This window comes from Pseudorca crassidens, chromosome 6 (assembly GCF_039906515.1).
Source record: "Pseudorca crassidens isolate mPseCra1 chromosome 6, mPseCra1.hap1, whole genome shotgun sequence".
Lineage (NCBI taxonomy): Eukaryota > Metazoa > Chordata > Mammalia > Artiodactyla > Delphinidae > Pseudorca > Pseudorca crassidens.
The window spans coordinates 90,774,143-90,802,036 of NC_090301.1; positions in this window are offsets into that span (position 1 = coordinate 90,774,143).

Here is a 27,894-nt window from a genome sequence, read left to right on the forward strand (position 1 = left end):
TGTGGTCTTTTGTGACTGGCTTTTTAACTTAGCATAACGTTTTCAAGGTTCATACACATCATAGCAAGTGTCAGTACTTAATTTCTTTTTTTAAAATGTATTTTCTATTTTTAGGTTCACAGAAAAGTTGAATAGAAACTACAGAGAATTCTCATATGCCTCCTACTCCAACACATGCACAGCCTCTGTCACTCTCAACATCCTACATCAGAGTGTTACATTTGTTACAATTTATGAACCTACATTGACATCATTATCATCCAAAGTCTATAGTTTACATTTGGGTTCACTCTTGGTGCTGTATACTTTACAGGTTTTGACAAATATATAATGACATGTATCCACCATCATAGTATTATACAGAATGGTTTCACTGCCCTAAAAATCCTCTGTGCTCTGCCTATTCACCTATCGTTCCCCCAGATCTTGGCAACCACAGATCTTTTTACTGCCTCCATAGTTTTGTCTTTTCCAGAATGTCTTATAGTTGGAATTGGGTAACATGAAGTCTTCTCAGATTGGTTTCTTTCATTCAGTAGTGTGCATTTGAGTTTCCTCCATATGTTTTCATGGCCTGATAGCTTATTGCTTTTTTGTGCTGAATAATATTTCATGTCTGGATGTACCACTCACCTACTGAAGGACATTCTGGTTGCTTTCAAGCTTTATCAATTAAGAATAAAGCTGCCATAGAGCACCTAAATATATAAAGCAAATATTAGTGAACATAAGGGGAGAAATTGACAATTATGCAATGTAAGTGGGAGGTTAAAGATGGCTGTTCAGAGTCTTTTGTGTTTCTATATAAATTTTAGAATTATTTGCAAGGAACACAACAATGACAGAGAGAGCCAGAATTCTGCCTTCATACACTAATGGAAGAGACCACTGTGTAACCAAGGAAATAAAAATAATTTTGGGGAGTGTTAAGTGCTCAGAAGAAAATCATAGAGCAGTGTAGGGGCATAGGGGATGGTGAGGCCTGGGAACTCAGTTTCAGGTAGGATGGTCAGCAAAGTACTCTCTGGGAGAGATATTAAGCAGAGATTGAAAGAGGGACGGAATGCCCTCAGGAAGAGTTGGGGAAAGACAAGTCCATATAGAAATGCCCAAGTGGGTCGACTTGGCTTTCCTGAGGTACCATTAGAAAGTTGAAGCTGCTAGAGAATAGAGAACAAGAGGAAGAGCTGTGGGAGATGGGGTCAGAGAGGTGATTAGTATCTGTAATTACTTAGGGGGTTTCACCTAAATTTTATACATTCTCACAGTAATGTATATGAATAAGTGAAATCGCTGAACAATTGCATATTTTTGTTTGAGATTAGAGACTCATTTTGAAATCAGCATATCCTTTCTGTTCTTCGTAAACCTGTGTGCCAGTCTCAACTTACTCTTTGCCTTGCATACCTCACTTATTCTCCTGGAGTCTCAGAGACAATTTTCTTTACATTTATGCAGAACTTGATACTATTTGCTCTAAGTTCAAAATTCATTGTAACCCACACATGAAAAAAAGTCTATTTCTAATCCCATAGTTGCTTACACAAAACTGACTGATAGAACTGGAAAGGTCCTCTATGTAGATTGATACAAGTTGTGACTTTCTTACACGATCATCTGCTGTTAGTCTCATTACTTTAAATTTATACATAATAAAAGTGACACACTTTGCTCTCCCCAAAATAGCACCACATTGGGAATTGGAAGATAGGAGTTCCAGTTTACCCGCCACCACAGACTAACTCTGTGGTCTTGAGTATCTCTTAATCTTCTTAGGACTAATTTCTAATAATCGATTAAAAGAAAATGTCAGGAATGATTTTAAAAGGATTAAATTGTCATTATCAGCACCAATTATAATACTTGGCACATGGTAGATAATCAATATTTTAATGAAAGAATGTATTCAATAATATTGCTTCTCAAGGGTGCAGTTACATGCCTCATTAGACAACGTACTGAGTGATCATGACATTTTCTTCCCTAGGGTGTTTGAAGGAGGAAGGAAGGACCAAAATGGTGTGGTTGACTCAGCAAACATTAATTAAGCCTTCATATGTGCCAAGCTCTATACTAGGTACTGGAATTCCAGGAAGAAGTAAGAAGAATCTTTGCTCACAGGTATTTGTGTTTGGACCCATATATGGAAACCAACTACCTATTTATTGGTAAGTTTTCTGTTCTTCATATATTCTGTAAAATGTTAGGACTATTCGGAATCATCTGTATTACTGGCCTTTGAATTCAGATAAACCGTATAACTCTATGGTCAGTTGGGTTTAGTTTAAAGTATTTCTCTTCTGTTTTTTTTTTTTTTTTTTTAGTATTTCTCTTCTTAATTCAGTAAAGCCAGATTTGCAATGCATGAAGATCAGGATCTTCATTGGAATTATCTGAGAGTTTTTTTTTTTTAAATAAATTTATTTATTTATTGGCTGCATTGGGTCTTCGTTGCTGTGCGTGGGCTTTCTCTAGTTGCAGCGAGCGGGGGCTACTCTACGTTGTGGCATGCGGTTGCGGTGACTTCTCTTATTGCGGAGCACAGGCTCTAGGTGCGTCAGCTTCAGTAGTTCTGCCACGTGGGCTCAGCAGTTGTTGCTCGCAGGCTCTGGAGCGCAGGCTCAGTAGTTGTGGTGCACGGGCTTAGTTGCTCCGCGGCATGTGGGATCTTCCCGGACCAAGACTTGAACCCGTGTCCCCTGCATTGGCAGGTGGATTCTTAACCACAGCACCACCAGGGAAGTCCCTATCTGAGATTTTAAACATCACCAATTCCTGAACCTCCTCCTGAGAGATTCTGATTTAATTGATCTGATATGGGCCTGAGTCTCCAGTAGGATGATCATTGATGATCCTCAACGAGCCCCCGATGTTAAATGCAGCATATTCTACGTAGGTACTTGTGGGTTTCTTGGGGAGGGAAGGTCTCTATTTTAAATCAGATATTCAAAGGGAACCGTGAAATCCTCTAGGAACGTTACAAGAACCACTGCCCAATAGTGTAAAAACACATGGAACACTGTATTTGGATAAGAAAGTGCCGGGTGCTTGGGAAGAAAGTGCTTGATGTCTCTCTAAAAACCAGTCTGATCAGAGTTTGGAAGGTGGTTCTTGACACTCCAGAAGAAATTTGAGAGTGCCTCCTACTTCTTCCCACTATGTTTCTAAGAATGACTCCACGGCAGAGGAAGGTGAATATGAAAGGCTGCAATATATCCAAGCATCTTTCTTTTCTGGAAGTGAGTCATTACAGTTTCTTCTTACTGCACTTTCTGTTCCTTCAGAATTTAAAACTTTTTTTCACTTCCTGTGTTTTGAACGTTTGCCATACACTTATTGTTTGACATTATAGTTACATGTATTTGTTTCTTTGCTTATTGTCTGTTTTACTCAGTAGACAAGCAACATGTAGCCTAGGATGGTATCTTATTACACTTATTTTAGTTTTCACTGGTGCTGCTTAGGACAGTGCCTGACATGTATTAGATGCTCATGAAATGTTTGCCAGATGAACTGTGAATCCTTGTTCAGTGTCATTTGCTGCTCTCCACTTTCTCACTTGGCTCTGGGGAAATTCTTGCAATGTCCTGTCACTGTTCCCACTCATGGATATTTCTGGCTGAGACAATTCCAACAGAAGGGATATTTCAGAATATGGAATAAGCAGATAAATATATATAGCAGCACAACTGGCACATGGTCATGGTTGATTCCAAGGCATATATAGTTAGGTCTGGCATGCTTCCTAAATGATTGATTGCTTGGTTAACTGAATGACAGAGAATGCTTGACTTTTTTTCCCGGGAATTTATGTATAATGGCTGGTGGGAAGCACAGGGAAGTTCAGTAGGAAAACCCAAAAATCATTGACATGGGAGTCCACATACTTGAGATCTAGATTTTGCTCTGCTGCTGTGAAACCTGGGAGCAATCAGTCTATCTCTGAGTGAGTGAGTTGAACCAGCTAATTTATAAGATCCTTTCCATATTTAATTTTTTTGTGATTCCAGCCATGTTTGCTTCCCAAAGCAAGGAAAGATACAATAAATACTGGGGATTGACATAGAATTCACATCTTTTGGAAACCTTTATAATAGTAACAAAGAGCAAAGGAATTTAGCTTACTGTGATTGGGCTCATTTATAAGCGGTGTATGAGAGTCTTTTATGATTTAGTCTTTAAACTACACAGCCCTTTTGATAGACTGAGTTTCTATTTTCTTATAATTCCTAAACTATGTCCAGCCCTCTCTGGGATGTTGTGCAAATTAACTCTTTTGTCTTGATACAGTTTGATTCATCCTCCTTGAAAGAGTGGAGCTAGGTGTTCTTTTGCCCTTTCATAGGTTGTCATGCTGCTCTGAGCTTACCCGTATTCTAACACGACCCACAGCACTTTCCACAATGTACTATTTCCCACTGGAGAGACTAGGAGTGCCTAGGGGAATGCATAGTAAGTACTCAGCCCACAGTAGCTGTTCCTTCAGTTTTGGTTAAATGAATGAATAACTGAATGGAGCATTTTTCCTCTGGTTACAGTTAAATAAATTAATAAATCAAAATGTCCCTTAATTTATTGATATTGGAATAAAGGTTGATTTTGTAATAACACTATTAACAGTGGGATTATTCTTTCATGCTTGAAACCTCACTCCCCATGATCATCAAAACTTGACACTGGGGCTTCCCTGGTGGCGAAGTGGTTGAGAGTCCGCCTGCTGATGCAGGGGACACGGGTTCGTGCCCCGGTCCGGGAAGATCCCACATGTCACGGAGAGGCTGGGCCCGTGAGCCATGGCTGCTGAGCCTGTGCGTCCGGAGCCTGTGCTCCGCAACGGGAGAGGCCACAGCAGTGAGAGGCCCGCGTACCGCAAAAAAAATAAAAAGAAAAAACAAAACAAAAAAACTTGACACTGAGGTTCAAATGGCAGCTGAACCATATGGTATGATTTTATACTTCCACGTAAAAGCACATTACAGTGTCAGGTAAACATCTCACCAAATGTTAAATAGAAGAAACCTTGAATATAACTTGGTCATTTCGGTGGTAAGGAGACATAAGCCCAGTAATTAAGGTAATTTGCCCAAAGCTCCTGATAGGGAATCCACAAATCTGAGACCATAACCCAAGCTTTCTCATTTCCGTCTTGTCCTTTAACCCTACTGCATGCACAGTATCTACTGCCTGTGCTTGGATTCCAAACGAAATAGGAAATTCCTGTTGCTTTTCCTCGTTCTCCACAGACTGGCCACATGTGGGGAATTGAACACGTTCAAGAGTGTCCTCTCCTTTATGTGCCTCACAGTATTTCAGTGCAGTTCCCTTGCTGCTCTAGGCTTCCTCCCTCACCTCTTGCCCTCTTTGTACAGTCTCCGAATGGACCTGCAATTCAGGAGCTGACAGGGAGTGTGAAAGGAGTGGAAAGGCAGCTGATAGAGTGGAGGACGGAGGGGATCAGGGAGTCTGGAAACCAGCTGGAGGCAGCCACAACCTGGTGGCCTAAGCCTGCAGATGTACATTCTCATGCATATGCTCATATGACAATAATATAGTGGAGTTGCAGAGCCCTTTGCAGTCATCTCACGAGAGATGTATTATAAGGTGCGAGGTAGCCTGGGTTTAAGTGTTGGAATTACTAGTGTAATGATTTATTGTAAGTAATCTACTGTAAAACAATTGTGACTTTTTGACAGGCTATTTAACCTCTCTAAAGTTCAGTTTCTTGATCTCTAGAATGAAGTGGATGGGTTTCCTAGAGCTGCTGTAAAAAAGTACCAGAGACTGGGTGGGTTAAACAACAGACATTTATTTTCTCGCAGTTCTGGGAGCTGGAAGTCCAAGATCAATGTGTTGGCAGGGTTGGATTCTTCTCATGAGACCTCTCTCTTTAGCTTGCAGATGGCTGTCTTTTCCCTCTGCCCAGAGATAATTTTTCTGCTGTGTGTGCATGTCTGTGTCCAAATTTCTTCTTCCTACAGGGACACCAGCCATATTAGATTATGAACCACTCTAAAGACCTCATTTTAACTTAATTACCACTTTAAAGACCTTATAACTAAATATTACATTGTGAGGACTTCAACATATAAAATTTGGAGGGACACAGTTCAGCCTATAACAGAGAGTATATCTTATAACCTTCTTAAGGTTGAAGATCCAATGAGTTTTTATATACAGAGTGCTTTTCAAAATGTAATTTTCTGTATAAATGAAGAGCCTGGCATTTGGCAATAGGAATGTTTAAATCCTTATTTTTAGAACTCACAAGCTGGATGGTTCTAGTGGCCATGTAAATGTTCACTTTCATGGATTTGTTACAGGGTGGTGATGTTTAACCATCTATATTAACACACTTCTATATATTATGACATTTATTTTTTCTTTCTCAGTATTTTATACACCTCCTTTTTTTCTCCATCTTTCACCAGTCCAACCTGTCCCCTGATGTGGGTTGCATAAGGTTGACAGAGTAGGAGTGGGAAGTGTGTAGACACAGATGGGATCTCCCTGCATTTTGCAACCCTAGTTGCAGAGAGTGAGTGAGTACACACAAGGTCTAGGCAGACAGCACCTTGACAACCCCACAGACATCTCTGTCCCCAGGGCAGCATGGAAACAGCAGCAGAGAGAGTTAAAGACCTTCCGGGTGAAGTGGACAAACATGAGGGATGTCGCTGCGGAAACCTTGTGGTCTGAATACCAGGAACCAGACAGAATGAAAGGTCTCTCAGAATTGCTATGTGGACAGTGGACATCTAGGACTGTATCACAGCAGGAAACAGCTGGCACTATCACAATAGGATAATTTGAGGAGGGATTGTTTACAAGACGAGTGATTACAAAGGTGTGGGCACAGGGTAGAGTGCAGGAACCCGGGGCTCACAGCTGCGGAGCTGTTATCACTGCTGGGCCCGATGGGATGAAGAGAGGGCAAGATTCTAGAAACTAGAAGAAAAAAGAGCACAGAAAGAAGGCTGATTCCATCTGGAAGCCAGAGGGAAGAGAACCTTGTTCATGTGCTCCATTCAGTTTAGGCTCCACGGCAGAGTAGAGTGGAGATGGGTCGAGAATGAATCTGGAGGGGGCAAATGGAAGATTTTGGGGAGTGCAACTCCAATTTCTTGGCACTACATGTGACTCTAGAACTTTGCCATAATCCTGGGGAAAGGGAGGAGTGTGGACACACACTGGTTAATGTTGAATTTCCACCGCTATGGCAGGATGCAAACTCGAAATAGAAAGTCAGCTGAATTACAGAAAAAGACATATGTTACACTTCTTGTAAAACATAAGTTTTGGACCGAGAATTGTATTCACCACATAAAATCCATAAGTCCAGTGTTATATATACCATATATATGTGTACACACACACACACACACACACACACACAGAGAATACATGGGTTTTATCTCCACCAAATGACAATGGAAATAACATTTACACTGGGGTATAAAATAGACGAAAAAGTCTGGCAAAGAGAAAGGAAGACTGAAATGAGTAAGAAATCAGTAGGAGTGCATTAAGTCAGAAATGTCAAGCAAGGAACAAGGAAATGGAATTTGACATGGCAGGAGCCACTGGTATTAGGAGCAGGAGACTTCCTGATTGACAGCAGGCCTTTCCAGGCAGCAGCAGAGCAGCTCCTCGCCCTCGTCCAGGATGAGGCCAGGAGAGGGTGCAGCACTCAGGCACCCAAGGAGAAGATGAGAAGCGGGGTCTGCGTCTCTCTGAGACAGAGAGAAGCCTCATTTTCCAATTTCTCGTTCTCCCTTCCAGTGACCTCGCAGGCTGGCTGTGCCTTTATTCCTCACAGTAGTCTCCTATTTTAACCTAATTTGAGTGGGGCTCAGTTCCACGAGTGTCTATCATAAATTTTACGATTTTTTTTGTAGCTTATTTAAGTTTTTGGAACTTAACCCCCATTCTTCATCATACAGAAAATGAAATCTAAAAATTGAGACAAATTTATCTGACTGATCATTCAGTCACTTCATGTTGGAAACTGTCATAATCAGGATTCTTTTACCTTCTTCTTTCACCTGGGTTGAGGCTCTCAGGGCCTTAAGCTTTGATCACTGGTGGCATTAGTAAAGAGGGAATGTCCATTGTTAGTATTCTGTTTCACATTGAACTTGCATCCTTTAAGTTATAACTAGTATTACCTGGTCCTAATGTTGTCCTCATTAACCCTGGTGATCTGTTGAGATGTCACATCCTCATCTAACCTGTTGTGGGACAGTCACACCCTTTGTTTCAGGGTTCCCTCATCTCAGCCATGAGAGCGTTTCCTTCTCATCACTTCAACTTCACATGCACTTTTATTCTTGAAAAGTATAAAAGCTCCAAGTTATATTCTATGCTCTATGCAGTCTGCAATTATGAAAATAATATTATTCCAGGAAAGGAATGATCAAGAGAGAGAGGGAGAGAAAGAAAGAGAGAGAGATTGATTCTTTCCAACTAAGGGTATTTTTCAACAAACATGATTTTTGATTTAGAGTGACCTAGATTCAAACTCTATCTGTTTTGGCTACTTATCGATTATACAGTGGTGGGCAGTTTAGTTAAAATTGCCCAACGTGTTTCCATAACTGCAAAGTTAGGAGAGAATGTCTATCTCATGGGGTTTTGAGAGGACAAAAGGACCTGGAACACTGTAAGCCCTTGGTAAATGTTACCTCTCTTCTACCTCATTCCATTAGTGATGTAGGTTTATTGTGGGCAAAGTGAGAGGAAGGGACTGATGGTGAATTAAAATGTGGAAAATTTTTTTTCTGTTACTCTCTATCCTCCTTTGTGCATCCTTCTTTCTTGTCTTGGAAATCTCCACAACCCAGTAGGTAAGGGAGACAGTTTGGGGAGGGTTGCAGAGGGATCTTCTTTTTGTGGTACGCGGGCTTCTCACTGTTGTGGCCTCTCCCGTTGCGGAGCACAGGCTCCAGACGTGCAGGCTCAGCGGCCATGGCTCATGGGCCCAGCCGCTCCGCGGCACGTGGGATCTTCCCGGACCGGGGCACGAACCCGTGTCCCCTGCATCGGCAGGCGGACTCTCAACCACTGCGCCACCAGGGAAGCCCGTAGAGGGATCTTTAATTGTGGCTCTTCTTCCAAAAACAGACCAGGTACAATGGATAACATCTTTTACAAATTTTAGTGCTTTCTAAAATTAAACTTTATTATGTATAAAAGTTTTATACATCATAAAGGAGACACTGTGAGTCGATGAGAAAGAGAACGATCATTTTATAAATCTTATCTGGGCAATTGTTTAGCTACTTGGAGAAAAATTCAACTTGGATTCTCATTGAACAGCATAAACCAAAATATCAGGGTTAAAAAGGTAACTGAACAATGTCAAACTTAATAGACTTAAAAGAAATAAAAGGTAATTATTTTCCAATTTCTAGATAAGGGAGGAATAATTCATAAAGAAAAAGAATAATAGTTTTGACTATAGAAAAATATAAAATTTCTCAAAATCAGGAGTATTATGAACAAGTTTAAAACTAGAGAAACTAAGTTATTTAACTACGTAGATGACAAATTATTAATAACTTTAATATTTAAAGCAGTTATATAAATTGATAGGACTCCAACATGTACAAAAGACATGGACAGATGATTTATTTAAAAGGTACAAATGGGGCTTCCCTGGTGGCGCAGTGGTTGAGAGTTCGCCTGCCGATGCAGGGGACACGGGTTCGTGCCCCGGTCCAGGAAGATCCCACATGCCGTGGAGCAGCCGGGCCCGTGAGCCATGGCCGCTGAGCCTGCGCGTCCGGAGCCTGTGCTCCGCAATGGGAGAGGCCACAGCAGTGAGAGACCCGCGTACCGCAAAAAAAAAAAAAAAAAAGGTACAAATGATTAATATATGCTTAAAAATGTATAATGTTACTAAATGCTCAAAAATTAAAGGTAAAATGAGGTAACATTTTCATCTATTGAGTTATAAAATATGAGAGCACCCAGTGTTGCTGAGGATCACTTCTCGTATAACACTGGTGAAAGCTTCCATTGGTGTGCCACTTTGGAGAGTAATTTGACAATATTATGAAAAACCTTATAAATGCTTAGATTGTTTAACTAAGAAACCCAATCCCAGGGCATATATGATAACACAATATTTTGAAATTTAAAAAAACTTTATTATAATAATAGCTTTAATTCATTAATTGCTTACCATGTGACAGGCTTTACTTACGTCGTATAATTCACTTTTCAGCAAAGCTCCTAAGTAGCTGAGCCAGGATTTGAACTTACATCTGTCTGCTTCAAATTCTGCTTGGACTCTTGGACTCATTACTATTTTATTCTACTCATAGATATCTTTCATGATATAATTGGAAATACTTTAAATCTATTAGTAATGTAATATTGTTAATTTTCTTATTAATTAATTCTAATTAATTTTCATAGTAAAATAAACTATGGTGGACCCACTCTATATATTGCCATGCAGCTAGAGATGGCATGGAAACTGCATTTTCTTTTTTCTAAAATTTTTTTATTGAAGTATAGTTGATGTACAATATCGTGTAAGTTTTGGGTGTACAGCACAGCAATTCAGCTATACATATATACTATATATATATGATATATGTGTGTGTATATATATATATATATATATATATATTCTTTTTCAGATTTTTTTCCCTTATAGGTGGAAAGTGCTTATTCTTAATAATTTCAAGTGAAAATAGTGTAAAACAAATTTGTATATTTCTAAGATTGTAACTATTTAAAGAAGATAGATACAAGGAAGGAATACAAGTTAATAGTAGTTGCTTTGATTTGTGAGACTGTACTGGTCCATTTTGTCTCTGAACTTTTTGGGGCTTTTCAAATTTTTGCAATCAGAATCGATTATCTTATGCTCAGGAAAAAGTAAATTTGAGTTAAAACGTTTGTGGAAGCTTTTATGCGCTCAGGACATAATTGGGAATGTATTGTCTTCATTAGGTTAAATTCTTAGCTGTTCGCCAAAAGAAAAATGCTATAGAGATCGACAAATCCAATGAGAAGAGGCAATGGTTCTGAGGTTAGGTTATTATTAAAATGTGTAATTAGACAAAATTTGTTAGTGTCATGTAAATAAACAAGAATATCTGTATCAGTATTACAGAATGAAAACATATGACTTAGCTCTTGAAAATATAGGTAAGGGATTGAGAAACAAGTTATAAATCTAACAGTTAAGTTTCCAACATAATCAGAAAACAGTTTGTCTTAGTAATGACGTGCCCTGTGAGTATATATGATGTCTAGGAAATTAAATATCTCAACAAATTGATTGAGAGTTTCCTTTGTAGACTTACATGGCAAAACAAGGATAAATATTTTTTAGGTGCTATCATTAAAATCTGCTTAACCTGATTTTTTTCGGGAAAAAAAATAGAATAAAGTTCTATCTTTTTTGAGCTCCATGTATTAGCTTTAGAAAACAGCTTTACCATAACACATGTAGAACAAAAACAGTGATTTTATAATTATTTTTAACCCATATCCCCTGCACTGGCAGGTTTATTCTTAACCACTGTGCCACAAGGGAAGTCCCAACAATATATATTATATACCAAAGACTCAGAAATATTGTGCACTAAAGTAATCTATTAACTTAATCATTTAAAGCATATTATAAAGCATATTTTGTTTTATTCTTACATCTTTCTTTCCTTTTGTTTATTTGAGGGTTTTTTGTTTTTTTTTTCTTTTTGCTTCTTGAGTTAAGCACTTGATTCATATATTTTATTTTATTTTATTTTTTAATATTTATTTACTTTTTGACTGCGTCAGGTCTTAGTTGCAGCACGTGGGATCTTTCATTGCTGCACCCCGGCTCTTCTTTGCGGTGCGTGGGCTTCTCTCTAGTTGTGGTGTGAGGGCTCCAGAGTAGGTGGTCTCAGTAGTTGCAGCAGGTGGGCTTAGTTGCCCTGTGGCATGGGGGAATCTTAGTTCCCTGGCCAGGGGTTGAACCGGTATCCCGTGCATTGCAAGACCAATTCTTAACTGCTGGACCGCCAGGGAAGTCCTGATGCATATATTTTAAATCTTTATTTTTCAATAAATGCCTTAAGGTTATAAATTTCCATCTAAAAAACTTTTGAGTTGTATCCCACAAACTCTAAAATGATGTGATTCATTACCACATAGTTCTAAATATTTTGACTTTTGCATTGGGATTTCATGCTTAATCCAGAAATTGCTGAAGATATTTTAAGAAGTATTGTATGACACTGTGTGTTCCCAAAGGACCATAGCTAATTCATCTCTTAGCTGTAACATGTCATGGCACACAATGGTTATTCCATAAAAGCTGGTTTATTAAGTGAACTGAATTTTTTTCAAAATCACTCAGACTATGGCAGAAATGAAGCTAAAATATGTATCTCTTAACTTTCTTAGGTTTATTGAGATATGATTTATATACAGTAAAATTCACCCTGTTTATGAACTTGATGAGTGTATACAGACGTGTAACTACTGCTACAATTAAGATTTAGAAGAGTTACATTCCCCCAAAATTCCTTTGCGCCTTCTTCTACCTCAAGGCAACCAGTGAGCTCTCTTTTTGTCACTATAATTTTGCCCTTCTAGAATATCATATGAATAGAAGAATATAGTATATAGCCTTTTGTGTCTGCCTTCTTTCACTTACTGCATTTGTGATCCCTTCATGTTGTTGTGCTTAATAGTAGATTATTCCTTTTTATTGGTGAGTAGTATTCCACTGAATGCCTATCATATAGTTTGTCATCCATTCACCAATTGATGGACGTTTAGGTTATTTCCCTTTAAGTTGTTAGCAATTTTATGAATTGCTAGGTTGTTTTAGCAAATTTATGAACAAGGCTGCTATAAACATTTGTGTATAGGTTTTGTGAGGACGTAAGCTTTCATTTCTCTTAGACACATACCTAGGAGTGATATTGCTGGCTGTTCTGATTGTTGTATGTTGTTGGTGGCAGTTAGGGGAGGTAGAGGAGGACAATGTAGTTTCTCTGCTGTCCTGGTGCGAAAGAGAGTTTCCTGGCCCTTCCCAACAGAGACAGCACACCTCTAATGGCATTAACATAGGATTCTGGGGCTGGCTTTCCTCCAGGGGTAGAGGATTTTTTCTTCTACATTCTTCTGTCAGCAATGGGTCTTCACCTCTGCCCTTCTCACAGCAGCTTCAGGCTTTTGCTCTTTGTGAGAGGATGATCTGGGCCAGGTGCCTGGGGTTCATGCTTTCCCTATAGCAGCAGCTGTTTCTCTCCTGCTGGCCTGCACCCCCCAGGACGACTCTCTCAGGGTGTCCACTGTGCCCTCATATTTGTCCTGAGCACCTGCTGGAATTTATGGGAAAGAACCTGGAGTAAGTATTAACACCTCTTGTGTCTGGGGCTGCCAGGGTGCTTCTATCCTGTCATACTACCCACACTTAGCCCTTTACTGGTTCTTTAAAGGGTCAGTTGATTTTTTTCTTACTCAGTTGCATGGCGGCCAGTGCCTTTTCTCCCACGTTCTGTTACCTGTGAGCTAGTCCACTGGTGCTTGATTTAATTCAATTTCTTTCAAATATAAAATTCAATTAAAAGCAATTCCACACAGTTTAATTTCCTGTACGATAATTACTGTGGATTTCCTATTGGGGCATCCATGGAAGAGAAGTTAGATGATAGAAGAGGAGCAAAGTCTGAATCCAAAGAAATGTGCTTCTCAAACTAGTCTCCCACACGCCCATAAAACAATGGGGTTTTGCTACAAAATTCCACTAGGTTGGTATGTTCCCAAATACTCAGAAAATAGTTAGGTTTGTGAGTAGAATTTTCTGAATTCTAAGTTTTTGCCTCATAATTTGTTATTATGGTAAAACCTTGGCAACTGCTGCTGATTGTTTGCTCAGTGGCTCATGCAGCTGGGTAAACAATGAGCATGAAAATGGCAAATTGGACAGCCAATCAAGCTCTTTCATCACATCATAAAGTAATTGGGTTCATCTTATATGGTTTCAACTTAACAAAATGTTTTCCTGAAAATTTTTGTGTGTTTTGGGAATGCGGAGACCTATATCATTTTAGAGATTAAAAGAATTTGCATTGCCTACAGGAACTCAGAGTAGTCTTGTAGAGAAATACTGCCAAGCAAAGGAGAGGATGTAGCCAAAAATTAGGGTCAGCAAAAGATCTTTGATTCCAATTGCATGTTATTTCTGTTACTGTGTAAATTTTTACTGCATGTTGTTTCAAGTCATTTGAAAAGCCAAGATTTCAACCAAATCTGTTTGAAGACCTACAGGGAAGACATGTCGATCCTAAATTACAAACCTTGTACCTAATTGTGAGGGGGTGGGGTGTCACATTTTAATTCATGCTAACTTTTATCTTGGAGAGGGTGTGGGAAGGCTTCCACACTGATTTGAAAACAACTGAAACATATCCAGAAGAATTTTCAACTTTTGTAAAATTCAGTGAGTGAAATATGTAATTCTGCAAGACATCGGGTCTGTAACGTATTAGAGTTGAAGGCATTCTGGGACATAATATCCCTCTCCAAAGCTGGAGTTGATTTATATATTACTTTTATGTTTAAACATATACAATATAAATATAAATTGGTTGGTACCCGTATTATTTTATAGCAATATTTTCTGCTAGAAAATGTTTCTGGTTTATAAAATGGAGCTAAATATATCAATTTTGTGGCATTCCATGAAGAGTGCTATGATTTCCAAGCAATTGCTCACCTGTCTAATGACCTCTAATGACCTCACCTGTCTGAGTTGGCTTTAGGGAGTTTTCACATGACTTACTTTGGATGTTGGGGCATCGTCTTGAATTTGGCCCTGAGAAGTGATCCTGCTTAATTTCTTCGTCTGTGAAATGGGAGTGATAATAGTGCCTCGTTTGTAGGATTATTATGAGGATTCAACTTAACTTGTAAACTGCTTGTTTCAATGCCTGACCATAGTAAGCCTTCATTTAGAGTTTAGCTGTTATTAATATCTGAAGCATAGAAGTGGTCGTGGGCTTGTTTTGCAGGCCCTGTAAAAAAAGCTATGCATCATTGTAGAGATACCTCCATTTAAACTGGAGGAAACAAGAGTTATAATATTCCATGGCTTATTAACTTACAGCATCTATCGTGAGGACCAACTGAGATAATGCTCATTTTTCTATATTGCAACTTTAAAATACTTCACACACATATTGTTTTCAGGCTGCAAAATTAACATCCATTCACACCAAGGAAGAAACTGACTGTTATTTTATACACTCATTACTGTAAGAGAAACTGTCAAGTTTTATTTCATTATATATTTTTTACTGTTTTATTCTCCTAGGTTTCATTTTTTTTTAAATAATAGCTTTTCTAACCTTGAATAAGGTTGGTAAGAGATCTTTTTTCATAATGTCTTTCACATCTGACAAGCATGTGTATTAATGCGGGGTTTTAGGTCAGTTAAGATTGTATAGCAAACTCGGTCATTAGGTAGCATCCCACACCCCAGAATTCCAGAATGGTCCTTCAGGTAGGCAAGCCTCCCTGCCCAGGGTGTGAGCCTGACTCTGCCAAGGATTTTCTGTTATCATCTTTCTCTGTAGAACCAGAAGAGGGAGCACTGGTCTCTCGCTATCTAAACAATCATAGCTTTTAAACATATGGTGGGCCTTTCATGATTAATTTTTTTTTTTTAAAAGATAGAGTTTGAATAAAGATGTAAAATTCAAAGTATGAATGTCCATTAATTATCTTAATAATTCTGGCAAGTTTAACCGGATTCAAAGTGGAAATGTTCTTTTAAAGACTACACGTTTTCATGGAGTGAATCTGGGTGCTACTGGATAACTTTACCACAACATAATTTAGAATATATTAGTTGTTGGAAGTAGAGGGGAGGAGGAAGCTGACAATGAATGAAATCATTTAATAAATATTTATTGAGTACTTGCTATGTTTTGGATCATGAGCTAAATTATGGCGCTACTTAGATGACTCAGTCTGAAGAGGCAGGCAGGGAGGAGAAGTTTGGGAAAAGTCACTTGAAGAAAATATTGTCTAATTTCTAAGTAAGAGGCTTAAAATAGAATGTTTGTTGAATGAATAAAAGAGGGACAATAGTAAGTATATTAATAATACAAAATTTAACATTTTAACATGGTACTCTAGAGTTATGGTGCTTCCACATGCATTACTGATGTAACTAGACTTAGTAGAGGTTTAAAGTTTCGCAAAGAGTAAGTTGCAAGCTAGGTCTCTGATTGCGAATTGTAGATAGACCTTTTCACCATTGCTTTATTCTTACTATATAAGGTTTTTACAATTTGTCTTTTAAAAGTAAAAAATAGGGACTTCCCTGGTGGCACAGTGGTTAAAAATCCACCTGCCAATGCAGGGGACACAGGTTCGAGCCCTGGTCCAGGAAGATCCCACAGGCCATGGAGCAACTAAGCCCACGAGCCACAACTACTGAGCCCATGTGCCGCAACTACTGAAGCCCACATGCCTAGAGCCCGTGCTCCGCAACAAGAGAAGCCACCACAATGAGAAGTTCGCACACCGCAAAGAAGAATAGCCCGTGCTCGCCGCAACTAGAGAAAGCCCACATACAGCAACGAAGACCCAATGCAGCCAAAAATAAATAAATTTATAATAAATAAATAAAAGTAAGGAATATCTGCTTGCAAATTAATTCTTATAAAATGAACATATTGCTTTAGTATTGGACAATAATCTCTTTCAGAAGTTATTTTCCCAATTAGTGGAACCTATTAAGTACTTATGCTTAGAAGATCGAGAAGGTTGACCAGGGGAAATATATCTATTTCCTGTAATAAAAAAGCCTAACAAGAGTTTCCTTATGGTCATTAGACAAATCTTAGTTGAAGGGAGTACAGGGTCATAACATTCAGAAAATTTCATATACTGAGAAGAAATGGTCCAAGAAATTTTAGTAGTAAGACTGATAGTTCAAATGGGATAATATACCATGTATATCTGTGTTCAAAAATTTTTTAAAAATTGGTTAGATTAGGCAGTTTACCCAATATGCAGATCTAAGTTCTGGACCAGAAGAAAGTTACCTAAATAGTTAACTTTGAATTCATTAAACTTTGTGAATAAAGCAAGCTTTGGGATATTAAAGAAGTAAAGTAAATTGATATTATGATACATTTTGGAGGCAATAAATAGGCACCTGGATCTTTCAGACTTACTCTTACCAAGGATGGATAAGAACTCAAGATGGATCAAATGCAACTAAAGCATGTGAGGTTATGAGAATTTGATGTGGCAATAGAAAAACTACAGCTGACCCAGCTTTATGTTATTTTTTTTTAATGCTTTAGTGAATAATCTTTTATTTATTTATTTATTTTTGGCTGCATTGGGTCTTCATTGCTGCGCATGGGCTTTCTCTATTTGCAGCAAGCGGGGGCTACCCTTTATTGCGGTGCACGGGCTTCTCACTGCGGTGGGTTCTCTTGTTGTGGATCACGGACTCTAGGTGCGTGGGCTTCAGTAGTTGTGGCACACGAGCTCAGTAGTTGTGGCGCAATGGGCTTAGTTGTTCCGCGGCATGACCCAGCTTTATGTTAGATACAGGTTATTTCAATTTTACTTGAGACAGGACATGGACTTTCTTTTCCTTTTTTTTTTTTTTTTTTGGCATAAAGCAATCATTTTATTATCTCTCTCAGTTCTGTTGGCTGCCTGGGCTCAGTTGGGAGGTTCTTGCTCAGGGTTTCCTTTTATTTTCTTAACATCTTCACCCATTTGTCCCACTCCCCCCCACCTCCGGCCACCTCTGGCAACCACCAATCTGTTCTGTGTCTGTGAATTTGGTCTTTTTAGATTCTGCATAATAAGATCATACAGTATTTGTTTTTTACTGTCTGACTTATTTCACCTAGTATAATGCCCTCAAGGGCCATCTGTCTTGTCATAAACAGCAGGAGTTCCTTCCTTTTTATGGCTAAATTTTATATCTCTGTGTGTGTATCTATCTATCTGTCTGTCTATCTATTTATCTATCTATCTCACATCTTCTTTATCCATTCAACTATCGACAGACACTTATATTGTTTCCATGTCTCAGTTATTGTAAATAATGCTGCAGTGAACACGGGTACACAGATATCTCTTTGAGACAGTGATTTTCATTTCCCTCCAGTATATGCCCAGAAGTGGGATTGCTGGATCATATGGTAATTCTGTTTTTAATTTTTGAGGAATATCCATACTGTTTTCCATAGGGGTTGTACTCATTTACGTTTCCAGACCCTACCAATTTTTAACATACTTCAAACAATTAAAGATTTTCTAAATGGGTATGGGTTATAACATACATGTGTATGATCACATAAGCTAATGTTCAGTAATCCCTGGGTTTCTGGATTATGGCCTTCTCATATGCTTCTGCCCCTCTCTGAGGGGTAGTATAATTCTTGCTTTATTTTTCTGTCCTGTCCCCCAGCTGCAGTGGGTTTTCACCAGGGTCCTAACATTATGGTTTTCATGCTCTTCGTCCTGCAGATTAGGCTTTCGTTTTGTAGGGAGAAGGAGGTGATGGGTAGAGCCAGGATTCTGGCAGCAGCTACTGTTTCCTCGCATAACCAGCCTCCTAAGGAAAATTTTCTCAGGATTCTCCCTGATCTTCCCTGTGAGTGCCTGGTGGGGTTCAGGGAGTCAAATCCTGCAAGAGGGTATGAAGACCCCTTGTAGCTGAGATCCTTAGGGACTTGGCATTCTCATGCTAGCTCACCCTTATCCTCTAGCAATTTGTTAAAAAATTAGCTGCCTCTTCTTTCTGGCTAAGACGGTATCTAGTGTTGTCTGCCTCAGGTAAGCAAATACTTGGTCCTATTTCTCCCCAAAAGCACCCGTGTCTCCCCAGACTTAAGGTTGTTTGGTGGCCCTGCAACCTCAGTTCTTCAATGGGTTCAAGAAAAGTCATCAATTGGCGGTTTGTACAGCGTTGTCCTTGCTACAAAGTTGAAGCAACACACTTCCGCTCTCTTTACATCTCTGAGCTGAAAATCCTTATCTTGTTAATCATCATCTGTTCTCTTCTCCTGTCTTTATTCCCCACTACCATGTTTCTCAGAATTTACTGTGCATAAAAATCAGCTGAGAAGCACATTAATAATACATATTTCTGTGTCCCATCTCTAGAAATTGTGATTCAGTAGTCTGAGGTAGACAAAAGGAACTTGAATGTTGAAAATGCTCCTCAGGGGGTTCCTGTGCTAATAAAGACTTTGAAAGGCAGTATCCTCTCAAAGGTAAACTTTCTCTGATTGTGTCCAGGTTGATGCCTTATATATGTTAGCCTCTCAATAAATATGTAAAACATGCATTGAATGTAAACTAGTTAGATAGGAGCAGAGGTGGGAAGAAACTTCTCTTGAATATCCTATCTTTTTCACATGTTTATGAAACCTAGCCATAATTCAAGGTTCAATTGAAGTTCCAAATCTTCCCACCATCTTCTTGGAGTATATATAACATTGGAGGAGTCTGAGGGCAGTGAATCAATAAAGCTGCTCTTAGCTCCTAGTTTTGTCAGTAACTAGTTGTGTGATTTGGCTAAGGCACTTATGCTTAGTGCCTTAGGCTAAGGCACTTAAGCTTTTCTGCAATTCATTTTTGTTTTTGTTTTTAGTGCCTTTGGCTAAGGCACTTAAGCTTTTCTGCAATTCATTTTTGTTTTTGTTTTTTGGGTTTTTTTTTTTGAATTTGATTAACAAGATATAAGAATGAAGTCGACTTGGATCATAAACATGAGCAATATAAAAATCCCTTGGAGAGGTGTTTATTTTTACCCATAATGTATGAATACTTGTATATACACACATACACACATTATACATATATACCTACCTGTATATATATATATATATATATATATATATATACATATAAACCTGTATATATACACATACCTGTGTACATGTATGCACATATAGCACCTATATGTATATATATAAATTGCAGGTCCCAGTCCCTTCAACCTTGGAGATGTTGAATCAGTAATCTGAGGTACTTTTTTCTAACCTTCCCTAGATGATTCTAATGATCAGTCATGACTGGAAACCACTGGACTAGATGCTTTCTAAATTCTCAAGTCCAAACAGCTGTCTCCCTCAATGGAACTCCCGCTGATGGTCATATACCACCAGAGAGTTGTGACTAAAAATATAATATATTACATTTCAGTTTTTATTTGTATTATCAAATTAAAAATTCCTAGTACATTAGAATATACTTGATGATAGATACTATGTGTTATCCTTTTCTCTTGAATAGACTTTCTAGTACAGTTTATAGAATACTGCAAGCAAATTAGTAAATTTTTGTTGATTGATTGATTGAAAGTAGCCAGAAATCTGAAGTCAGAGAGGGAAGGGTGGGAGACATAGAGATATTGGTAGGAAGACACAGCTGTCTTGGGCTTAGCTGTGTGAATAACATATCTCGGCAGAAGGGTTTTAAATAGATTGGATAGGTGACAAAGGAGAACTGGCAGAGAAGAAGATGGCAGTAGTCAGGGTAACTAAGCAGTTGATGACACCTTAGTTGGGAGTTTCCAAAATGTGGAGGAGGAAATGACACGTGAGCATGTGAGGGAAGAGCATACAAGAGGAAGGGAGAACTAATGAGGGGAGGCAGCTGCATGTCTAAGGGCTAAGGATAGTTTTCAGACAGAGAGAAAGTCTAAAGTTCAGGAAGGGACAAATATGTGTAGCACAATGGCTTCAGAAAGCTTTAATTCTTGGAGATAAAAAGTCGAGTTTTACATGGAGGGCAGCTGCCCTGGAGATCGGCAGCCATCTTTGTGAAAGTGAGAGATGAACTTCTGTGATTTGGGAATCAATGGCGTAGCCCAATCCTATCCTATTCTCACTGATAAAAAACCTTAATAGAGTTTATATGGGATGTTATTTGATTAATCCTGATGCATGTCAGTTTGAGTTAATAGTAAAATATAACCCCAGATGTCTAAATGGATTTACCTGTTGAGTGAATTTGTGTAATTCTTTGATCGTTAATTATGAAGAACACTTGCTCAGAATGAAAAGGTGAAGTTTTAAATTTTGACTTAGTTATGAGAAGTAAATTCTGTTCTCATCAGGATAGTAAATGTTTACTATCAAGGAAGAAGGTGGGATTTTGATTTACTTCATTGATTCTGTTAGTGGAATAACTTCCAGGAAAGAAGTGTATCCCATTAGATATTTAAAAATATTTGTGACCTAATCCTGAGGTCTCACTGCAAGGACAGGAGTGAGCAAAGATCAACGATTTTGAATGTTCTTGTCCAGAAACTATCATTGTGTCCATGTTTCCTTGCAAAGGAGAATCAGTGTTCAATTGTTATGCCAAAGAGGAGCTGATCCCCCTTTTAAAAGGTATATTGTGTCATATACTTGCAGCCCAAAGATGACTGATCCTCTGAAGAGAAGGTAGTCATCAAAGAAAACACAGCCACAGATTTAGAGAGTGCCTGTCTGAGAGGCAGAGGGCTGCAGTATTATAAAACTGAGTGCAACAAAATACTCAAGGGAAGGCAAACCTTAACAACTATCCACTGATAAAGGTGGTGACTTTATTTTTTAAATTTTTTTCTTTTTAAAAATTAATTAATTAATAATATTATTATTTGTCTGTGTTGAGTCTTCAGTGCTGTGCACCAGCTTTTCTCTAGTTGCATCAAGCGGGGGCTACTCTTCGTTGCAGTGCGCAGGCTTCTCATTGCAGTGGCTTCTCTTTTTGCAGAGCATGGGCTCTAGGTGTGCAGGCTTCAGTAGTTGTGGCACGCGGGTTCAGTAGTTGTGGCTTGTGGGCTCAGTAGTTGTGGCTCGTGGGCTCAGTAGTTGTGGCTCGTGGGCCGTAGAGCGCAGGCTCAGTAGTTGTGGCTCACGGGCTTAGTTGCTCCGCAGCATGTGAGATCTTCCCGGGCCAGGGGATTAAACCTGTGTCCCCTTGCATTGGCAGGCGGATTCTTAACCACTGTGCCACCAGGGAAGCCCCGAAGGTGGTGACTTTAAATAGTTGCAGGAGCAGAGTTGTGGGACCCTTAAGGCAGAAGTACATGTCCCAGCATAGAAAATATGGAGCCTGGAGAGAGATGCTGTTCGGGCCAGACGACTCCCTTAGCCTCCCGGTTCCAGGTTTATCACAAGTTCTATGTGAGATAAATAGGTTGTCAGAACCTCCTACGTATCCTTTCTAGTTCGTTGTATTTTAACATATATCTAGGTAGCATTACCGAGTATGGAATTATTTGATCTCAGTAAATCCTTTTGTCATCTTCGCGATGTTCTGAATAAAAGCGCCTCTCCAGGTGCCATTAAATGTAGATACTGAAACTGGGAATAACACATCGAATACTCATGATCAAGGATGTAGTACTGAAGTCAGTACTGTAGACTAGACCTTGCTGTGTTGTTTGGCTGCCTAACAACCATCAACCATTCTTAATTTTCCTGTGACTTTTGGGGGAATTTCTTCTTTGTATTTGTGGGCAATTTAAGTATGTCAGTCATGTGTCCTGCCCTGTCCTAACTGAAAGCCAGACTAGCTGATTGCTCTTACCTAGAACTTTTGACTGACTGAGTCAAGAAAAAGGTTATTTGAAACTCATTCATTCCAGCATTTGGGCCCAGGAGTCAGTTGAGTCACTGAGCTGTCTTGGTTTGTGATTCTGCCTGTTCTGTCTTGGAGGCTAGTTTCCTTTCCTTCCTCCCTCCATCCCTACTCCCTCCATCCCTATTCCTTCCTTCTTCCCTCCCTCCCTCCCTCCCTCCCTCCCTTCCTTCCTTCCTTCCTTTTCAAATAAAACTAATATATTTAAGTGTACAGTGTGATTTGATATACGTGTGCATTGTGAAATGATTCCTGCAATTGAGTTAATTAGCACATCCATCACCTCACATAGTGACTTTTTTTTTTTTGGTGAGAATGCATAAGATCTATTCTCTTAGAAAATTTCAAGTATACTGTATAGTATTACTAACTATAGTCACCTATAGTCACCATGCTATATAATAGATCCTCAGAACTTATTCGTCTTATAACTTAAAGTTTGTATCCTTTTTATCAACCTCAAAGCCTTTTCCAGTTTCCAGTTTCAACACCTGGTATCCCTTCAATAAATTATATTTTTATCAAAATTTATCTTTGATGTTTGAACTCTCTGCAAATACAGTGCAAATTCTTTTAGTAAACACAGTGAGGAAAACCAGATAACTAGCCCCAGAATTCTCAAGAGGAGAATAATTTATCTTAGGCAGTACTTCATATCATAAAAGGTCAACAGGTAAAAAAAAAAAAAGGAGGTAAATATTAGAGACAGTTTTGTTACTTGTGGGTCCTCTGGGCACCTGGTAATGTTAGTTCATTCAGGGTCAGCTCGTGTTTGGCCCATCCTTCTATTGTCAGCTTGTGGGATCAAGTGCTGTAAATATTATCTGGGCAGATTCAATGAGCATTAGTTTACCTTTAGTCACACAGGTCATATAGACAAAGATGGAGCCAAGGTAGGTAAAACAAGGAGGAGCAGTCAGGCCCCATAGGCACACAGGCTGCAGAGCTCAGGCAGCAGGAAATACAGACTCAAGATATGAGAGTGGGTATTAAAAAGGGCAGGCACCCAGGTGCACAGGTGATATAGAATGTACTCAAGAGTCTAAGGCAGAGCATCCGAGCACCATGTGTTACACGTCTAGGGAAAGGTGCAGAGGCTGGACTGTCATTTCCTCCATTTGAATCCACATTCCTCTACTTATTAGTTCTGTGACCCAGGCAGGTTATATCAATATAACCTCTCATCTCTCTGTGCCTCTGTTTCTTCATGCATAAAATAGGGACAATTGCAATACCTACCTTACAAGTGTTTACTGAGGATTAAATGAGTTAATACAGATACAGTGCTTAGAATAGTGCTTGGTGCATAATAAGTGTTTAATACATATCAGCTATTAAAAGGCATTGGTAAATATGATTGGGGTGCAACTGTGAGCTTCTCTTCAGGCACTTGACCCCGAGTGCAGGTAGAAGGAACAAAGAGCACATAGGTGAAATCAGCAGCGAGTGGGTGAGGATCCAGGAATGCTCGCCTCCCAAATTCAAGACTGAATTTGGAGACAAATAAATGTGCCATAGTATACCCAGAAGGAAAACTTGCTAATAAGCCCACTTCAAAAAGACCTAGATATAATTCTCATTCTTTCCCTCCCCTTTTTCTATTAAAAAAATTCTGCTCCACTATAGAGGCAGGCAAATCTTTAACCTTTGTCCCCTCATCCGTAAAATAGGCACTTTCTCTGGGCAAAATGAAATTATCTGTATGAAAGCATTCTGCACAGTTATAGAAAGTTTGTATTATTCAGGATCCTTCCAGTTGCAAGTGATGGAAACTCAACTCAAACTAGCTAGGAAGTTAAGTGGAGTTAATTAGCTGATGAAACTGGACAGGATACTGGGTATTTCATGGACTGAAGGACAAGCTGTAGGAACCTGGTCCTTAGAGACTGGAACAAGGTACTCAGAGTGACCGGGATTTTTTTTTTTTTTTTTTTTTTCTCTTAGACTACTTTGTGGCACAACTCTAGAGGGCACTGTTCACATGGTATTGCAGGGGAGTGGCACTCCATCAGGAAGAAGGGCAAGTGAGGGGTGAATGGTTCCCTTTGGAGATGTGACATGCTCTCTTCTCTCCTTGATTTTGCTTCTCTTTGCACCTTATTCTCTTCCACACCAGGTAGGTTTCCTGCTGAAGGCTGGGAAATATGGCCACATGTAACTGTAGCTTGTATCCTTCCAACACTGTAACAGAAAGAAAACCAAACTTTCCTTTCAGTTTCAGTAGGAAGTTGCCAAGGAGGACTCTGATTGGCCCGGACTGGGTCACGTGCCTATTCTTGATCCACTGTGGCCTCCAGGATGGAGTCTTCCGATTGTAGGAGCACAGGTCAGGTGCTCACACTTACGAGTATGCACGGAGGGAGATGGGTGTGTGGAGGGAAGGTTTGTGATTGAAAGCCCAAAGAAGGGAAATATGAAAGGCAAGCTAGAGTTACCACAGTCCACCATAAACAAAAGCTTTATTATTTTATGATGTTTGAGGTTATTCCCCACCCTTCCACCCTGCATTAATGTGAAGAATGTGTTGAGCAGTAGTAGTAGTTATATGCCTATGTGATACATATTAAGCCTAGATTTTCCTATTGGGAAAACAGACTTCTTGCTGAATTAAGATATTTCACTACAGCTGTACTATATTTCTTCACCATTACCCTTTTGGAGCACTCTGACACTGACATGAATGAGAAATTATTTTCCATATACTATCATCGTTTTTAACAGTTCTGAAAAGAGCTGGTAACTACCTCTGTTACTATAAGAGCAGTAGGTGAAAGCAGGAATTCAACGGGTTCGTTCACATAGTAAGTCTCCTGAGTGTGCTCACAAATACCAAGAAGTCAGCGTGACTTCGGGAAGACAGCGTGTGTTTATCAGATATTCTTGCCCCGGCACATAAACAAATAGAACTGGGACTATGGAAATGATATGTAGATATGTTTCTGGAAATTTAAACAGAAGTAGTATTCAGTAAGCAAAAGACTTGGGTTGGGAATTGGTAACCCTTTGAGGGTCACTACAAAGATGAATAATAACGTATATAAAAACCAAAGGTGAACTTTGGTAGTCAGTTCAAGTTTAATATAACAATAGAGAGTACCTCCTCTTTCCCCCCAAATTCCTTTACTCATTCTTTCTAAATTTCTGTCTATTTTAAAGACCATTCTTTCTAGTCTATATATAATCTTATTTATTGATAGAGTTTTAGTCTTCATTTTCTTCACATCCAGAATTTTTGTTGCTAATATGATCCCCGCCTTATACAGAATAAGGAAGCTGATGCACAGAGAGGTTAAGTAACTTGACCAAGCTTGCAAAGCTCCTTAGTGGTAGAGCCAGAATATGGACCAAGGCAGGCTGGCTCTAGAGCACATGCTGTTTATTATTCCACTTTGGTGCATTTTCACTAAATTCAAGGTAAATGTTTGAAATCTGGTGTATTGTCAAATTCTCTTGCAGGGGAGTTTTTGTGTCATCAGGATCGTTGTATTCAGCCACTTGTTAAACATAGCAACAAGATTATAATTTTTTTGAACATAGATGTGCTCTGAATACAGGGATAATCTGAGTGCTAGAACCGTCTCTTCTTACTAGCTGTGTGAATACAGGTACACTCAGATTCTTCACTTTCAACAAAGGGAACATACTAGCTGCTTGACACTCTTTGAAAATTATTGGGAGAAAATGAGACAGGAAGTGTGAATCGAGGAAGCATGAAGAAAATTGCCACCATGAAAATGAAGCAAACTGAAACCAACACCAGCTTCTCACGATCTTCTGTCATCTCATTTTCCCAGTTTTGTCCTAATTATGTCATAAACTCTCCAGTCAGAAACCATCACCTCTTTATATAGAGTACTAAGGCTGGTGTTACTATTTAATAAAAATACAAGAAGCAGCAGCAAAAGTTTGAAATTAAATCCACAGACCTAAGGTGAAAATTATATTGAGTTCCAACTTTAGTTCGTTGTGGCAAAGTTAAGGGCATGGATTTATTTCCTTAATTTTCCTGTAACTAGTGTAATGTAGCAATTAAGAGAATGTGGTCCAGAGTCAGATTTCCTGGGTAACATTCTGGCTTGGCCTCTTAACAATTATATACTGTTTTGAACACACTATATTTTATAGATTCCAAGAAACACAATACTGTACATTTTCACATCTCAGAAATTGAGATGACTCATACAAAGAACAGTATTTTATGGTCACCATTGGCCTCATGGCAGCTGAGACATAGCTGGCATTGCCTGAGCACAGACACGTACTTGGTCATTGCTGTTCACGTTGTCATCTCTTTACCGGAGTTATGGGCACTGGTGTTATTGCACATGCTGAGTTAATTTGCCGTTTAAGTTGTTTTCAGAAAGATTACACAATGCACTTGGCTTTAAGACAAAAAGTTACTGTATACACGAAAACAGAGCAGGGGGCTTAAATTTGATATTTGTGAAGCAAATATTCATCATTAAAGGAATGACCATCTTGCCAGGTTTTCTTCCAAAGAAAAAATGAAGTGCTTTATGATATCCAAAAGAGGAAGGTACCCACATGTAGCTGAAACTGTGTTTATTATAATGTTGCTGAGGTGCAGCAAAAGGATTACTTATCACACACCAAGTCATGCAACTGAACTGCACACAGGAGAAATTCCCAATCCCTTGGAATACTGGGAAAAAATTGCAAAGCAGTTTTTGGTGGTATGATACAAGAGTGCTTTCAACAAGTATAAAAGACAAATTCCAAGTGACAAGAAAACATTACATCATAGTTTATTTGGCAGCATTTCCCCTATTTTTTATTTGTATATTTTAAAAAATCGTAATGTGCTGATGGCCTCCTTGAGATGATGAAATATAGAATCTATCTCAAAGGCTGTGTGAGGATTCAGTGAAATAACATAGGTAAAGGGTTATTGCTGTGTTTGACACACGATGTGTGTAATACACAGTGGCCATTTTATTAGCATCATCAAATGACAAAGGTCTTCCATTTTCATATCTGCTCTCTAATAGATTAATGGGGATTGGAAACAATTCGAGAGGGATACATTCCATTCGAAAATAAAATATGGTTTTGTGATCTTGGGGAGACTGGGGAAAATTTAAAAGGTGATGTTGGGGGGGCTTCCCGGTGGCGCAGTGGTTGAGAGTCTGCCTGCCGATGCAGGGGACACGGTTCGTGCCCCGATCCGGGAGGATCCCACATGCCGCGGAGCGGCTGGGCCCGTGAGCCGTGGCCGCTGAGCCTGCGTGTCCGGAGCCTGTGCTC